Source organism: Adiantum capillus-veneris, chromosome 17 (assembly GCF_014529385.1).
Source record: "Adiantum capillus-veneris isolate H3 chromosome 17, ASM1452938v2, whole genome shotgun sequence".
NCBI lineage: Eukaryota > Viridiplantae > Streptophyta > Polypodiopsida > Polypodiales > Pteridaceae > Adiantum > Adiantum capillus-veneris.
In genome coordinates, this window is record NC_140947.1 from 29537903 (window position 1) to 29552656 (window position 14754).

Sequence of the window (14754 nt, forward strand, 5' to 3'; positions counted from 1 at the left end):
ATTCCCTTTCCCCAACCGCTCCTAGCTAGGTGACGAGTGGCAGCAATTATTTTCCCCAACTGCCCCTAGCTAGGTGTACGGTCCCTCCTATGTAGTAGCTCATAATGTTGAGGGATGTAACATGAGCATTTCTCCATTCATTTTCCATTTAGAAGTTCTTCAAATAAAAAGCACCAGCAACAACAGGCTCCATAGATATTCAAAAGAATGTTGAATCATTCAAAGTAGGTCAAGCTCTATACTAAACCTTAAAGACTTGCTGAAAGCAGAATGTGCACCGAGAGAGAGAGAGAGAGAGAGAGAGAGAGAGAGAGAGAGAGAGAGAGAGAGAGAGAGAGAGAGAGAGAGAGTATTGAATGGAACAATTCAAAAATTCTTGGGATTTTAGGGGAGTAGAGATGAAAGAGTTACACATGTATGTCTAAAGAAGAAGCAGACATTTAATTAAAAAATCTACATTCATAGGCAAAGTGAGCCTATTTTAGAGCAACTTGGAGAAGTTTTACAATAGTTTTGATGTTACTGGCGATGGGTGTCCATCATGCACATGCATTAGAGAGAGGAGAGTCCTGTTACCTGCCACCATCACCCAAAAAAAAGAAACAAGAAAAACTTTTGATAAGGTGGAAAGCAGGTGTTGTAAGAGACTCCTACGTGTTATTGATGTCACCCTAATAAATCATGCATGAGATAGCACCTGGTTGAGAGGGTCCCTGGTGTAGGCTTGGATAGTTGTTGCAGGAAGTACAACACTTGGTGAGATAGTATGAAATCCTCTTGCAAAGATCTTTTTGGGAGTCTTGTCCTTATATAGGTTTCTCCAAGTTCTTGGTTCCCTCCAAATAACCTCAGCCGTGCAAAGAAAGAGGGGGGGGGGAGTGGAAGGTCTTATTTAATTGTTTTTTAGGTGAGGGGAGTGGGAGTGGTCAGTTATGGATTCCTTTTCGAATGAGGCTACCACTCTTCTCTTTTTCACCCACGTTTTTTGTAGGGGGTATTTCCTTCCAAGGCCATTTTTGTGGTTTGAGGTATGTTTTGGGAGGGGTGTGTGTTTTAAGGGGGGTTTTCCACCAAGACTTATTTGTATGTCTGTTGAGATCACAGGGAGAGGTTCACCTCCACCCACACTAGAGGTATGATCCCCTGGGGACACTAGGCCCCCTAAGGGGTCCTAGTGCCCTCCAATTTTAAGGTGCTCCACTGATTGAGCATGTGTATGAGGATGCTGTGTAGTTCTGCAAGTGCCCTCTGACCAGTCGCCATAACTTTGCGCGTTCAAAATCGTTGTTACAGAATGCTTGGATGAGATTTTTGATGTCTTTTGCAGCTTCTAATGGGTATGTGTTACAAAAAAGAATGCGTTTTAGTTGGGAGAGAATCACTTTGTGGGCCCAATCTGTAGGTCTATTACTTGACCTTTGGTGGAGATATTTGATAGGTTTGTAGGGTAGGCCATCCTCTTTTTTGGAGAGTATTTTGATTAAATGGTTGTCAGTGATTGTAAGTTGGAGGTTGAGAAATTTGGCTTGGGTGCCAAAATTACTTTCAATGCTTAGGCACTTAGGGTATACTATGTGGTTATTTATGAACTGTAGAGGGTTTTCTGAGTTAATGATGAGGAGGTCGTCAAAGTATCTATAAGGCATGCCAAATTTTGCCAAGATAGATTTTGGGTTAGGTGAGTTAAGGGTTTTCGCAAGGTAATCATATTCAAGAGCATGAAGGTAGAGATTACACCATAGGGAGGAGCATGCTAATCCCATGGGTATGCCATTGGTTTGCCTATATACACAATTTTGATGTTGGATAAACATGTGGTTGATGAGCCATGTGTTAAGTTCAGTCACTTTTGAAGTGAGAACGAGAGGCCTGATTTGTAGGGGCGTGCAAACCATGCTCCTTTGGTACATGCAGAAGGGAGTCTTTTCAATGATATGAATGGTTGGTGTGCAAGAGAGAAAGCCATAGAAAATAGGTGTGTGACGTGGTGAATCAGACCTTGGGATCCGTGGTGGGGGATATTTTCATAACATCTTTTTATATCACCTGAGTACAATGTTTTGCTTCTTTTGTTAGATTAAGGGCACACTCATAAATAGAGTCCACTATCCACCAAGATTGAATATGCAAGTTGTTGAGGTTGAGTTTTTTGGCTCGTTGTTCGAGGTAAGGGATGCATGTCTTGAGGATGCATGCCATAAGCAGAGAAATTTTTGTGAAACAACAGTTAGATCCACATGTAATCCATCAAAATGCCTCTTTGTGGCTTTTGTAGGTTGCTGTAAGAAAGGGTAGAGAGCTGTTTTTGACTTGTAATATAGGGGTGAGAGTGTTGCTTATGTATGATAGTGTGTGGTCGACTCCCATGGTGTATGGCTCGAAGTCTAGTCCTTGCAGCCTTTTGTTGGCCTCCGAGATGATTAGTTGTTTGCAAATCAGGACCGGGTTATTGGCTGCTTTATCAAGACATGTGATGAAATAATGGCTTCTAAGCTTATTGATCTCGGGTTGGAGATCGGGGTATGCTCTGTGTTTCCTTTTTAAAGGGAGGTATTTATTGCAATAACCATAGAGCACTTGGTGCATGCTTTCCCAAGAGAGCCCTAGAGGGCGACTAATAATGTTACTTGAGGTGAGCAAGTCCACGACTTTAATTAATTCAATGATGGCTTCTTTGTTGGAATTAGGGTTGCAGAGAAAAACACACAGCTTGGAGAAGACGAAGGAAGCTCAAGGCACACAATAGAGAGTGTGTTACTGAGTGTGCAATGGAAAGATAGTTAGCCCTAGAGTGATGGGCGTATATACAATGCACGGGGGAAAAAACCTCCTAAAGAGGGAAAAAATGCCCCGGCGGTCCTAGTGTGTTCACACACATCACTACCACATGTATATGGTAACAAATCCCCCCTGGAGTGATGCGGTGAACGAGAGCTGGCACATGAGTAAAGGGAAGTGCCATGCCCTGAGGACATGATCAGTCCACAAAGGGGAGTAAGCCCAAAGCTTTGCGGAAAGCTTCAAGCTTCTCACGAGACAATGCCTTTGTGAAAAGATCTGCAAGGTTGTCCTGTGTTGGCACATAAGCCAAGCTGATCTCTCCTGCTGAGAGCCTCTCCCTGACATAGTGGTAATGCACCTCAATGTGCTTTGTGCGAGCATGAAAAACTGGGTTCCTCGCAACTGCCAATGCGCTCTGACTGTCAGTGTAGATAGTGTTGGCAGTGTCCTGTCCAACACCCAAGTCAGCCATAAGGCGTCTGAGCCATACACACTCAACCGTAGCTGTGAAGACTGCCCTGTACTCAGCCTCACAACTCGAAGTGGCCACAGTAGGTTGATTCTTTCTCAACCATGATATACATGAACTGCCAAGCATGAAACAAAAACCACTTGTGGACACTCGCGTGTCAAAACAACCAGCCCAATCTGAGTCCGAAAAAGCATGTAAGTCTGGCGGCAATGATCCCCCCTTGGGATAAAACAAGCCAAGATGTAAAGTGCCACTAAGGTAGCGGAAAATCCTCTTGACAGCCTGCCAATGCTTAGACCCTGGGCTATGCATAAATCTGCTGACCTGCGAGACTGCAAACTGAATATCTGGCCTCGTGTTGCATACATAAATGAGGCAGCCAACAGCAGTTTGGTAAAGAGTGACATCAACAGGATCGCCAACATCATGTAGACTCAACTTCAAACCTGTTTCCATGGGAGTGGCAATAGGTTTGCAATCCTCAAGTCCAAACTTACATAGCAATGTCTCTATGTAACTTTTCTGACACAAGGCAATACCACCATCACACTGCTTAAACTGTATACCCAAGTAATGATGCAACAGCCCCAAATCTTTCATCTTGAAAGTAGCATTCAAATCAGCCTTAAATTCAGCAATATGTCTCTCATTTGGTCCAGTGATCAGCAAATCATCAACATAAAGAACCACAATGAGAAATACATCATCCTCACGCTTTACATACAATGTGCTTTCTGTTGGACTGTTATGAAAGCCTCGTTTAACCAAATGAGTGTCAGCTTTCTCATACCAAGCACGAGGAGATTGCTTCAACCCATACAAAGCCTTCTTACATTTGCACACTTTGTCCTCTTGTCCTTTTATGACAAAACCGCGAGGCTGCGTTACATAAACTTCCTCAAATATGTCACCATTCAAGAAAGCAGTAACAATGTCTGATTGATGTACATCCCAACCAAAATGAGCTGCCAATGCACATAGAAAACGCACAGTAGTCATACGACAAGTGGGAGAAAAAGTCTCTTCATAATCTATGCCTTTTTGTTGTGCATAACCCTTTGCAACAAGTCAAGCCTTATGGCGATCGATCTCACCATCCGGCTTGCGTTTCAACTTGTAAACCCACTTCGTACCAATGGCCTTTTTGCCAGGAGGCAAATCACATAAAGTCCATGTGTCATTCTCTATAAGTGCATCATATTCTGATTTCATGGCAGCAATCCAATTTTCTGAATTATGTGCTTCATCAAAAGACAGAGGCTCCTCAACATCATGTAAACTAGACACAGCCAAAGCATAACAATCTGATGCATAAGATGCATGGCGAGAGCCTGAACGAGTACGACTAGATAAAGGTGCATCCAATTTACTGTCACGCAAAGTGTGCACCAGTCATTTTGGCATACCTCTAGCCTGCTCATTTTCAGCCCTTTCCTCATCAAGTACATCATGTACATCTGCATCAGTAATAGGCTGTTCTAAAACATTTTCAGAAACCCCCATAGGCTGTACATTTGCCTCATTGGAACTTACATTCGTATTTTCACCACTGAAAAGAGGCAACAAAGTGTCATAAATGTCCTGTGAGCTTACATTACTGTCTCTAGTACATGACAGCAAGGGCTGAACAGAGTCTTCCACAAACACTACATCCCGTGAAACCAGAATACGTTTTGTTTGCGGATGATACAACCTGTAACCTTTGCTTTCAACACTATAACCAACAAAAATACATTTGACAGCCTTATCATCCAATTTTCTGCGCTGCACTTGTGGCACCAAAGCATATGCCAAACAGCCAAAAACACGCATGTGCTCAATAGAAGGTTTTCTCTCATGCCATGCTCCATATGTTGTAATAGACTGCAAAGCTTTCATAGGACACCTGTTAAGTACATAAGTGGCACACATGATGGCCTAAAGCCAAAAAGAATGCGGCAAAGCTTGACTTTTGACCATACATTGTGCCATTTCCGTTAGTGACCTGTTTTTCCTCTCAGCAACACCATTTTGCTGAGGTGTATAAGGCACTGTACATTGGTGTTTTATCCCACGACTAGCCAGAAATGCATTAAATTCATGAGACATATACTCCCCCCCTCGATCGGAACGGAGGGTGCCCATAGTACATTTTGAGACATTTTCAGCCATAGCCAAAAATTGTTTGAAGCACATAAAAACTTCGGACTTCGCTTTAAGCGGAAATACCCATGCATGCCTGGAGTAATCATCAATGAAAGATCACGAAGTATAGGTAATTGCCCAAGGACGGAGTTTGCATGGGCCCACAAACATCACTATGCACAAGCTGCAACCTGCATGTGGCCCTAACTGAACCATCCTTTGGAAACTTAGAACGCTGCATTTTACCCAGAATACAGCCTTCACAAACATGTTTGACAGGTGCTTCAAGAGGCGGCAAAGAAGCAACCATATCAGATTTCTGCAAACGCAGCAAACTATCAAAATTCAGATGACCAAAACGTGCATGCCAAATTTTTGCATCTGAAATAGCCCTTGAATCTGCAACAGCATTTGCAAAATTTTGTCCACACTTGTCATACAAAGTGAGCTTATACAGCCCACGGCACAAAAGCCCAGATGCAACAACACCAAAACTGAGATCATGAACTGTACATCTGTCATCCACAAATTTGACTACAAGTCCAAGTCTAGCAAGTTCGGATACAGACAAGAGATTCTTCTTGATCCCAGGTACATAAAGTGCATCAACAAGTGTGAAGGAACTGCCATTAGCAGCAGTGAGCACAATCTTTCCAACTCCCTGAACTGGATAAGAGGCGTTGTTGGCACAAGTGACTGAATTCCCATGAGGGACAGACTCGAGAGAGGTAAACAATTCACGATGTGAGGTAATGTGCTTTGTAGCACCACTATCGAAATACCACACATGTGAATCTGCAGCAACTGACAAGCATGCATCATGGACAGCAGGATTGTAAGTGCACTCTGCGCTAAAAGCCCATTCTGCATCAACATCAGCATCACAATCTCCTTTCACAGAAGACTCAACAATGGCTGCATTTGTAGTGGAACCAGCATTTGCAGTGGAACCACCCTCTTTCTTCTTAGCCTCTTTGGCCTTCAACTTAGGACACGACTTGATCAAGTGATCATTGGCTTTACAATAATGGCAACGCATCTTTTTTTTGCCCTTATCACCAGAATTGCCAGACGAAGTGCTGCCACCAGAAGCATTAGGAACAGAATTTTTGCCACTCGCAGCAGAACCATAAGAAGTGGCTGCATTACTGTTACCACCCTTTCTTTGAGAAGCAATAAAAGCCTGTTCAACTGCACGCTGCCTAGTCCTGTTTTTTCTAGAAAGTGACTCTTGCAACAGCAATGTGCATAATGCATCAAACTTGACAACTTCAGGATTTCCTTGGGTCATCACTCTCCAAGTACTAGCAAAAGTCTGGTAGGAATCTGGTAAGGCATCAAGAACAGTCTGCACAAGGGAACTGTCCGAAATGACTTCATCTGCAGAAATGAGTTGCTCATTGATATCCTTGACACTAGCAAGGAAAGTGTCCATATCATCTTCCTCATGCATAATCTTCGACTCTAGCTCTTTACGCAGAAAAGCAATTTTAGCCTCATTGCGGCTTGCATAAAGACCTGCTAGAATATCCCAAGCCTGCTTTGCAGATTTTGCTGAACGGATGTGAGGAATAATGGTGCGCTTCACAGACAACGCAATCAATGCATGAGCCTGCGCATCCTTAACATCCCAACAAGCTTGTTCTGCCGTAGGCAAAACAACTCTAATAGCTGCAATCCTTGCAGCAAGACCTGCAACATCCTCAACATCGCCTACATCTTCAGAACCAGGACGTACATCAATGCCCTGCACAATGTTCCAGACACCTTTTGACACAAGAACATGTTGCATCATATAAGCCCACATAGGGTAGTTGTCCCCATCCAACCTGTCCTCAGCAGCAAACATCTTGAACACATCTGTGTTGTTGTTGTCAGCCATGGTAAATGCTGCACCTGATGTGAAAACTGCCCGAAAATAGGAGAAATGGAGCGGGAACAACTTGTGCTATATAGCACAAACCGTAGAAGACTATAAGGCACCTGTTATGCAGAAAACGGCACTGACAAAAAATCTGCACAAAATGACGAAATAGCCTGTGCAGTACTGCCTGTAGTGGAAACGAAGGCCGAAATGAGCCCAAATCAAAATTCTGAGCAGAACAAGCTCTACGAGCTTACCCAAAATATTTGTCGACCTGCGAACGCTCGCCAAAGCTCACTGAAATCGGAGAAAGTGAGCAGGCGTGTGCTGGAGCAGCTGGCGACTAAGCCCGGGAGGACGTGACCTGCTCTGATACCAATTGTTGGAATTAGGGTTGCAGAGAAAAACACACAGCTTGGAGAAGACGAAGGAAGCTCAAGGCACACAATAGAGAGTGTGTTAGTTAGTGTGCAATGGAAAGATAGTTAGCCCTAGAGTGATGGACGTATATACAATGCACGGGGGAAAAAACCTCCTAAAGAGGGAAAAAATTCCCCGGCGGTCCTAGTGTGTTCACACACATCACTACCACATGTATATGGTAACATTCTTCAAGTAGTGGTGGCCTAGAGGGTATGTGTCCCAAACCATACGAGCTTAGTGTGGCAAGCTCTGGGCTAACAAATTTCCTTATGTTTGTAAAGATAAGATGTCCCCAGATCTTGTTAAGTTCGTAGGTAAAGTATGACATGCACAAGTGGACAAAGAATCATGCTTGAAAGAAAACACTTCCCTACCATTACATAGCTGAACTTTTAAAGGGGGGAAAAAAGCCCAACTGAAGAGACATTCATCCCAGGTGGGAGTGGTGGAAATACAAAGTCCAAAAATGAAAAAGCTTAGGAAAGCCTTTAGGTTAGGTATGTCTAGGAGAGGGTTTACAAACAAAATTGGCACAAAAGTGCCTTTGGAGGGAGATTTTTCCTGCAAAAAAGGCGACCATGCTCATCACGGGTAACCTGCAATTTTCAAGAAAACACCTTTTTAGTCATAGAGGAGGGCCTTAGCACTATTAGCACATTGAGTAGTAAATGCAGGGCGGTTGCATGAGTTCTGCACAGAAGGTTGTGCCGAGATAGGGGGTTGTGAGGAGAAGGCTGAGTACGAAGAGAATCCTTGCGGCGTGAGGCAACTGCTAGAAGAGTCGGCCGACAACCCATTGGTCCGCCTAGATAGAGAGGCGGAGGATGTGACAGGGCATTGTGGTGTGTAGGGTTGCCGCCCGTGTCCTCTAATGTGTCGATTAGGTTCTGACCTAGCACGCTTACCACCGCACATGTCTGGCATTCTGCCAGGGTTGATGGCTGCATAGATGAAGCTGCCGACTTTCAAGTTGGGGTCCACAGAGGGGGATTTCTGATCTAACAAGATAGAATATTTGCTAGCATCCTTTAGTTTCTGTCTGTAGAGTAAGTGAATGAGCGTGGCTTTGATTGCCTCTTGCCCTTCCTTCTCGATCCAACTGAGGAAGGAGATGGTGGACCTTTTTAAGCTTGGGCTTGGGAAGAAGATGGGAAGATGGTGCATGACCATCCGGAGTGCATGGTCGAACCATAGCACGTTCCCGTCTTTGCACTCATCTCTCTGACCCACATGCTCACAACCACATTTCAAGAAGAGCCTGTGGACATTCCACACTTGACTAGTATAGTTGGTTTCCCGCCCAATGGTTGAGAATACTCCTTTCACACCAATGGTGCATCCATAGGCCGTTTTGCACCTTGTTGTGTCAAATTTGGACATGGTGAAGGGGGCAGCTATGAGGGAGTTTTCAAAGAGGGTAGAGGTGTTGACTCGAGTACTTGCTGTAAACCAAGCCTTAGGGCTTTCTTGTCCTTCCCGTTGGGTAGTACGAGGAGGAGCCCTTCAGACAAAGGTGCCACAAGGGTGAAATTACCCATTGGCCAAGGCTTATGATGTGCATTAGCTAACAGAAGCTCCAAGAATCGTTCGGGGATGTAGGGGTCAGTGTATGTATCAAAGGGATTTTGAGTAAGACTAGGGAAGGGGCTATTGAGAGTGAAGCTTTTGTTTGCGAGAAATAATTCTTCTTCATCCAGATCTGTGGGGATTAGAGAGCTAGTGGCCTCGGTTGGTGGTGCGAGGGTGATCTCGTCGAAGCCATTGAGCAAGTGGCGTTTCTTTTGCCGTGACAGTGGGTCGTTCCGGAGATTCTTCCCATGTGCTTCCATGAAGTGCCTCATAAGGTTGGGCGAGTGATCCATCCATTCCTTTTGCTCACGCTCGTCATCCTCAGCTATGTCTTTAAGGCTTGTTGCAAGCTCTTTCAGCCTTTGCACTGCTGCCTGCGGGTTCTCCTAAGCCAGAGAATACATTCTGAACCATGCGGGGAGGTCCAATAAGTTGAGGAGGAGCAAATTTGTGTGTGCATTTGTAGCCATAGCTGCACTGTCCAGCCCGGTAAGGGTCACATGATAGGAGGGGTCTTTGATGCAGAGCATGAGTCCCTGCACAATCGAAGGTAGAGCTGGAGTGAGGGGGCCATAACCCAATTGCAAGAGTGCGGGCCCGAGCATGCTTCCATCTGTAGCACATAAGAAGTTATGGTTTTAGTACCATAGTTCTAATACACTCTTGTGGCATAGAATTAGTCCGCCTTTCTTATCAGTGTAAATTAGCAGCCCGTGATAAACGTTCCAAGACACTCTGTGGCATAGAATAAGTCCGGATTTCTTATCAGTGTACATTAGCAGCATGTGATAGACAGTAGAATGCAGACTACACTCCACGACAGTCTAAATTAGTAGCATGTGATAAACAATAGAATGAAGACTATACTCTGTAGCATGAAGAGAAAGTTTTGTGGTGTTAGTATAACACACATTACCATAGCCTTATCATGCTTCATATCCTAGAATAGAGCAGATTTGTAGTGTGAAGTCATAATTTTGTAATATGCAGAGATAGAATGGTGGTGGTACCACAAATTTCTGTACCATGGCTTTATCAAGCCTCGTACCATAATATAGAGTAGGGTTAGCCTTCTGTAGAAGAGAAAGCGAGAGGATATGTAATGCAGGTAGGGGGTTTGAGCAGGCAAAGAAGAGTGTACATGAGATGAAGCTCCTTATCATGCTATATTGTTTGAAAGGTTGCCCCATAGATTAGGGGTACAACACAGAAGGCAGCTCAGATGGATCGAGAGAAATTGTTGGTCAGCGCAACCTTCATGCTCCGCAAGCATGTCACAACGCTCCATGGACGCATAGCATGACGAAGGCAGCTATCCATGCAGCCGGTCCAGACATCCGGGTCATTCCCACATGGTAACGCCTAGCTTGAGATCTAATGCTCATTCCAGGCCGTAGTTCCTTCCTGCATACACTTGCAAAAGCCAATTGAGGGAGGCTGTTAGCCGGTCTACAAGCCATGGCCATGGGTGGGCAACAGGAAACCGCTGAGTGCTGCAGAAAAGAAAGCGTTGTGTGTATGTCTTGCAGGGGAGACCACAAAGCATGGTTTGCCACATGGTAAGGCATGGCATGAAACCTAATGCTCCTTCAAGGCCATAGCAAGCCGGATTTCCTCCGTGCCTAAGGTCGCAAAAGCCAGCTTCACACGCCGTTAAGATTTTTTAGTAGTAGGACCTGTTGGGGTATAAAGCCCAATGTGGTCGCCCAGGTAAGTGGGCGGGCCGCCAGGTATGTACACATATTCTTTTGTTAAAACCTAATCAGAACTCACTATGCTCTACACATTACAGTAGAGCGAGTTCACCATATTGTCGTGCTCTTCTTCTCGCACTCTCTCTCGCGTTGCACTTCCGCTCGTACTCCTTCAACTGGTATCAGAGCTCAGATCGAGGCTCGGGGCAGCACTGCAGGAGGCTAGAGTCACCAGCTCAGATTGGAGTGAAATTCGACAGGCGAAGACATGGCCCCAAATCCTATGGGAGAGCCCGAAAGGCTTGGTGTGCTCAGAATTTCATTCTGAGGTCATCTCGGCCACCGTTCGCCTTCGACAAAGGTCTGCGCAGGCCATTTTCGGCTACGTGGTCTCGGCGGGTACAGATCCGACTCTGCAAATTTGGGGTTTTCGGCCTACGACTGCAGGTGCTGAGGATATCGACACTCCCAGAGTGCTGATTTGTGGTTGTCTACACATCGAAGGACGGCTCACAGTTCTTGGAGGCGTGTCACATACGACATGGGCGCATCTACACACAGACTGTAGGCGACATCCACTAGTTCATCAGGTAGCTTGTGTTTGCTGCTTGATATTCCAGATTTCATCCTGACATTGCAGGTACTTCCACATGGGATGTATTGTCAGAGATGATGTATGTCTGTTGAGGGTTTGCTGGCTGTGAGTCACGCAGCAAACAACCGCCGCAGCGGTTACAGCATATAGTGGGAAATTTGTGGATGTATGACTTTGTGGGAAGTCTATGTACTGTCAGATTTACTGCAGCCTTTGTTGAGGGTCGAGGGAGGTTATATTGAGCTGGGGGATTCTCGAATGTTGAGATCCTTTCGGTGATACAGGTCTTGGAGCGATCCCTCGAGCACCCTTAGATAGGTAGCTAGGATGTATTGACTGTGAGTTAGACAGTTGGGAATGCATCTTTGCTTTACTGCCGTTGAGGCATTGTCGCAGTCTATGCTTACAGGACAGTGACAGGACAGTGAGAGACAGTACAGGTGCAGGACAGGTTTACTTGCAGCTTACAGTGTCAGAGAGACAGTGTTTTTTGAGCTGTTTTTGGTCTGTTTTTGAGTACACCAGAGCCATTTTACAAAGGAGACTCTGCCGAAATTTATGCAGAATCTGAAGCTTTCTTGGTTCATTTGACAGATTGATATTGGTTCAAAGGTCAGTTTACAGGGGAAACTCTGCCGAATTTTTCCCAAGAAAGTAAACCACTGTGAAGCGTAGCTATGGCTGGATCATAGGACACTGCTCTTTACAATATCAAGAAGCTGGATGGAACCAATTTCCCATTGTGGAAGCAGCAGCATTGACACGTGTTGGTACAAAAGAAACAGATAAAACCTATAAAGCTCAAGGGGATAAAACCAGAAGATATGGATGAAGATGAATGGAGCGAAATGGATGAATTGGCACTTTCTACCATTATGCCGACTTTGGCAGAAAGCGTTTACTTCAATGTAACAGACGAGATGTCGGCTTATCAAGCATGGATAAAGCTGAGTGATCTTTATGAGAAGCAGAGTGCAGCTTCACAGGTATACTGGCTTAAGAAGCTTGTTGACTTGAAGATGAAAGAAGGGACACCTATGTCCAATCATCTAAATGAATTCAACACAATCTACAGTCAGTTGTCAGCTCAAGGTGTCAAGTTTGATGAACCTGTTAGAGCTATGTTCCTGTTGATCACATCGCCGGAAAGTTGGGACACTTTTCGCACAGCTTTGAGTAATTCTGCACCTCCAGATGGTTTGAACATAGCAGGTGTAGAAGGAAGTCTGCTTACTGAAGAAACCAATAGAAAGACAATGGACAAAGGCAAAGGAACAGCCTTAGTTGTCAGGGGAAGGACCAAAGAAAAGTACAAAGGTGGAAAGAGGAATCAATCTCGTAGCAAGTCCCGCAGTGCTAAAGGCAAGAGTGACATAGAATGCTACAATTGTGGCAAGAAGGGTCACATGAAAAGAGACTGCAGAGAATGGAAAGCAGAAAAAGGCAAAGAGAAAGCTGAAGACCATGGTGAGAAGAACAAGTCCTCAGTGAAGATTCAAGAAATAAATGTGACAAACACTGTTGCAGAGGATGACAGTCTAGTGTCAGGAGACATCTACTTCTTGAAGAATACAATGGACTCAGCTCTTCTTACAGCATCTGATGGAAATGCACTGAGTGACTGGATTATAAACTCAGGGGCATCACTTCATGTGTCTCCAAACAAGGAGTGGTTTACTTCTTATGTGACCACTAAAGATCATGTTCGGCTAGGCAATGGGCAGACATGTGAGATCTTAGGTGTTGGAGATGTTCAATTGAAGTTTCAGAATGGCTCTTCTTTCACGCTGAAGAATGTGAGACATGTTCCCGCAATTACAAAGAGCTTGATCAGCACAGGTTTACTTGATGATGCTGGCTACGTCACCACTTTTGGAAAGAACATGTGGAAGATATCCAAGGGTTCTATGACAGTAGCACATGGAGTAAAGTCTGGAGGACTTTACATGATTTATGTATCAAATGTCTCTAAAAATGTAATCAATGTAACCGAGCAGCCGAACGTTTCTTTGTGGCATAGCCGGCTAGGACATATGTCCAAGAAGGGAATGGAAGTCTTGTCTCGTTCTGGTTATTTGCCTGGCTTTTCATTTAATGATTTTGAATTCTGTGAACATTGTCTGTATGGTAAACAAACACAGCAGCCACATAAGCATAGAAGCAGTAGAAGAGATACACAGTTGGCACTTGTTCATAGTGATTTGTGTGGACCTATGCCTAACCTATCTCTAGGGGGAGCTTCTTACTTTATGACATTTATAGATGATTACTCGAGGAAAGTATGCGTTTACTTTCTCAAGCACAAGGATGAAGCGTTTAGTGTTTTCAAAACGTTTGTGACACTTGTGGAGAATCAGAGTGGCAAGAAGCTTAAATGCTTACGCACTGACAATGGTGGAGAGTATGTTTCAAAGGCCTTTCACGACTTTTGTGAGTCAAAAGGTATAAAACGTGAACTTACTGCTCCTTACAATCCTCCTCAAAATGGTGTTGCTGAGAGGATGAATAGGACCATACAAGAGAAGGTCAGAAGTATGTTGTCTAATGCACAGCTGCCAAATGGGTTTTGGGCTGAAGCTGTATCAACAGCTGTTCATCTTGTAAATAGATCTCCTAGCAAGGTTTTACAGAAGGATTCAGTGCCAGAGATGGTATGGTCAAGCAAAATGCCCTCATACAAGCATCTCAGAGTCTTTGGCTGTGAGGCATATACTCACATTCCAAAGGAATTAAGGAACAAACTTGAGCCAAAGAGTAGAAAGTGCATCTTTCTAGGCTATGGTAATTCTGGTGAGATGGGGTACAGACTTTGGGATCCCGAATCCAGAAAGGTTGTCCACAGCAATGATGTTCACTTTAATGAATCCAAATATCATTCTAAACCAGAGAGGGTTGAGGAGATTAGAAGAGTTGTCTTCCAAGAAGATGGACCTGCACGTGCAAGACAACATGTCAGGGCTCAAGAGGAGCAAGGACAGGATAGAGTGGAACCACAGGTTGTGGCCGAGCCTGAGCCACCTATTGTGCGTAGATCTGGACGTGTCACGCGACCTCCTGATAGGTTTGTTCCATCTATGAACTATGTCATGACTGATTGCAATGAGCCTTCATGTTACAAGGAAGCAGTGCAAATGAAGGACTCCGGGAATTGGCAATTGGCCATGCAGTCAGAGATGACAGCTCTGCATAAAAACCAGACATGGAAGCTAGTTAAATTACCACAGGGCAAAAA

At 44.5% G+C, this 14754-nt stretch overlaps 1 pseudogene; it reads right to left on the reverse strand.

The window, feature by feature from the left end:
- Positions 1–9058: 9058 nt before the first annotated feature.
- On the reverse strand, positions 9059–9838 carry LOC147436995 (uncharacterized; annotated as a pseudogene).
- Positions 9839–14754: the final 4916 nt, after the last annotated feature.